Below are 4,177 nucleotides of genomic sequence, written 5' to 3'. Positions count from 1 at the left end.
ATGAAGAACACACGAATGATGAGGCAGTCCATCTCTACCCTAGTAAGAAGAATTGTGTGATAATGTGGCAGATTGAAACCGAACAGCAAACTTTTTTTTTTAATTTATTAAATGTAATTTACAACTGTACAAAATAATACAATAGGTAAATATGTTGTATGTTTCATATACACTTGAAAATCTTGGGAAGGAACCACCCATTGGTGGTACTTCAAACATTAATTTAATTTAGAAGGTCCCGTGGCCATCTTCCTTATAATTTTTAAATTTATTATTCATAAGTTCATAATGAGATTGATATTAATAATAAAATAATATATGGAGATAAGCCATCGCTGTAAGAAATAATTTCTATTAAAAAATCCATCCTCTAGCAACAGGAAATTTTTAAGATCAAAAAACTAGAGTGATGTTTATTCGATGAGAATGTGTAACATGTTAAAAGCCATATTAAAACAATAAAAAAAGTAGGAAGGATTTTTAGTAAGTTTCTTACGGAATAGATTTTTATATGAAAAATATCTGTAAAGGAACAGATAAGGTTCATTACACTATCTAATATTTAATAAAACGGATTCATTGCACTACAAAAACCAATATTTATGGTTATTAGCCTAGCTTAACTAATTTAACTATTGTTTATTCTGGATAATTGCATTTTTTTTTATTAATAAAACTATCAAAAGCAATATGTTTTAATAATTTATGTCTAACAGATCCTGCTAATGCTGAGCTGTTGCCTTCTGGCCACCGCAGACGACGGCCCCAAGAGTAAACCTGGTGACACAGACCTCAAGACAGAAGCGTCATCAAGGTGTAAGTTACCACCTGGTGAGGGATCTGACTAACTTAATTACAACGCTTCTCTACGCCGACCTGGCAAATGGTTTGAGCATGGCTAAAGGGCGAAAATTAATGTTTTAGGAGGATATCATTACTAGAACAATATATTATAATTTTTGTTCATGATAGATCAGTTGATAGAAACTTTTATTTTATTTTTTTTTCAAGCATAATATATATATATTTTTGTTACTAAACGAATTTTCGACAATAAATTTTTGTTCGTTAGTTAAGGTATTCGTTTAAACATACTTCATAGAAAAAAAAATTAAACTTTAAAATAACTAATCATAATCATTTCAAAATACAATTTTACTACATAAAAATGACTTAAGTAAACACAATAATAGAATAAAATAAACAGAATTAACTGAAGGTCATACTTATATCTACTTCATTTATTTTATTTTAAAATTTCAGTTTGTCTATTTTCTTTCTATTTAACAGTTCATTCTAATTTGACTTATCTTCTCACTTCTGTAGCTAACAGCTATTTTAAAATAAATATATACATTTTTATATATGTTTATACGTTAAGAATTTTTATTTTTCGACAAATTTAGTCGTTGTTTTTCTAATAATGGTACTCTAATTTCACTCTATATTGAAAAAACTGCTATAAAACAAAAAGTATCTTTGCCATAATTATAAAAATACATACATACATTATATAGAGAAAATTGTTTCCAAACAACTAAATAGGCGGTGAATTTTTTTTCTATATCACCAGTGTGTATGTAGTTTTTTTTGTGATAAGGATTGGAAAAATAATTTACAATTTATTATTATTTATTTAAAATTATTTGAAATTTGTTAATTATTTAATACCAACAAATATTATAACTTAAAATTTAAATTTAAAATAAACCATTACATATTTTACATATAATTCGAATTTATTACAATATTTTAAAAACTTACACTAACCGAGATTTATACCACAATTAGTAAATATACTATACATTTTTTATGTACTTTGACTTCATTATACTATTTCAAAAACTTGTCCTGGAATTAAGCTATTGTTGTCTCAAAAAAATTATTTATTAATATTGAGTGATTTTCGCTTATTTTGTAATCATCAGAGCATTAGTGTACATTAAAAAATAATTGGTGTCCATCTACGCTTGAGTTACCATGACGGGGTGTTTGGACCTGGACACAATTATTTATGTCCTTTTTGTGTTATTAAATTTGCAGTAACAGACCATAAGAATCAGTACTTGACATTGCAGTAACAGAATAAACACATGATTGTATCAATGTGCTAAAAATCTTCTCTAGATTCTGTGAAGATGAAATATTTTATTTTCTTTAACTCAATATTTTTCTAGGCAAGGAAAGATATTAATACAAAATTAATTTATACATTTTATTTTAAAACTTTTAACGAGCAGTTTATTTTAAATTAAAATTTTATCATTCCTAATAAATAATAATAACGTTTCTTTCGAAGTAAATTTATGAAAGTGCAATTCAGTGGTTTTAATGAAATTTTGTATATTTGACACGTTTTGTTTCTTTAATTGGTTATTATTCATTTTAAAAAAACTAATAATAAAATAAAACCTAGATTTAGAACCTGAATTTTCGTCATAACAAATAAGATTTTTTTTTTAATAATACTTATTAAACCATGTATTTGTATACGCCATTTAGTTGTGTTGAAACCATTTCCTAAGGTTCCTGGTTCGAATCCAGGGTAAGGCATGGATGTCTGTGCTTGTCCAGTATTCGTAAGTAACAAATGGCTTCAGTGATTAGTGTTATGTATGACATTGAAAAAGAGTAATGATAGATTGATGATATTCCTCAACCAACAGCCTCACTTTTGGGTCATCGTATAATTAATATTCAGCTATATCATTTGCTATAACTATTCAATCTCAGTGAAAATCAATAGTGAAAATAAAAAGATCAAATTTATTCAATAATCGAATAAATTATTACCTTTTTAACTATTTAAGGTGGAATATTAATTTAACAATCTAAGAAAGCATTTTAAATTTTAGGCAATAAGGCTTATCTGGATATACAGAGTTGAGCTTTGGGGCTCCACTGAACCATCGAATTCCTCTCGAATCCAGTCTTTACAATCCAAGATCCTTCGTAAAATCTTTAATGTTCCTTACTTTGTCACAAATCAAGACATCCATCAGAACATCAATGTTCCATATTTTAGCAATTTGGTCAGAACCAGATAACAATTCTTCCATGATAACCTTCCAAACCACCCAAACCCAGTTTTTTTCTAATCTGGCTTCTCCTGCACTATCTGATAATCCTCCTAGTCGTCGAAAAAGAAAATGATTTCGAGATTTTCTCCTTTAGAAATGTTATTCAAGTTCTAACAATGGGTAGATTCCCCACTTATCTGTATCATACTGTTTTGTAACTAACAGCAAATTTATTAGTTTTATACATATTAATACAGTTGTGAAGAGCAATAAATACAGCATTAAAAAATTAAGCTAGCATTGAACCAAGGAGTGACAGGTTCGAATCACGTAGCCCATCAGTTTATGGTAATAAAAAGGCTGGTACTGTGCGTGCATCACTTTCAAACCTGTTAAAGAAAATAATAGTTATATTTTTTTATTGATATAAAAACTCTCAAATCAGGGTTTCTTGAGGTATAAACGCATATCAACGCATGTCTTTACCAAGAACCGTTAAAAAAAAAATTAAATTCCGTGTACCTTGTGATTGCGATTGGGAGAGATTAAACATGCTCGGTTACCTCCGATTTTCCACAGTTCATATTTAGCCTTTCTTTATTACTGTTAACAATGCAATTACGGATAATTATGTCAAATATATAAAATTAAAGATACTTTAGAGGAATATTTTTTGAAAATTCGGCGATCTTTGGGAGCAGTGGCATGCGCAAACCCCAGCGCACTACCCCACTGCTCCAGCACCCTGAAATGGCAAGGAGGGGATAAATAAAACAAAAAAAAAACAGTTAAGCTATTTTAATGAAGATAATACATAGCACATATTAAATAACGCTTGATTTTTCATTAATACACCGAGTTTAATGTAAATCGTTATAGCTCCTTTTGATAAAATCGAAAAAACATAATAAATCGATTCAAGAAAGTAGCAATTTCGGCCAGTCAATTTTAATCGAAACATTGCTATAAGATCAGGCATATACTCGCCTTAAATATGTAATATCAATTTTATACATCTTATTTTTGAACTTGGTTGTTTGCGCACAAACCGACCATTTCGTGAGACTTGTTAATTTGGAATCAAGGGACCTCAAAACATGTATTTTTGTCGAAAACTCGAAATTTTGTATAACACTTTATATTCCATTTATATGAGC

The sequence above is a fragment of the Halyomorpha halys genome, unplaced genomic scaffold, assembly GCF_000696795.3.
Source record: "Halyomorpha halys isolate HHAL.00 unplaced genomic scaffold, Hhal_1.1 Scaffold25.1, whole genome shotgun sequence".
NCBI classification, from domain to species: domain Eukaryota; kingdom Metazoa; phylum Arthropoda; class Insecta; order Hemiptera; family Pentatomidae; genus Halyomorpha; species Halyomorpha halys.
The sequence above is the reverse complement of the archived record's forward strand: the minus strand, read 5'-3'. Positions refer to the sequence as shown.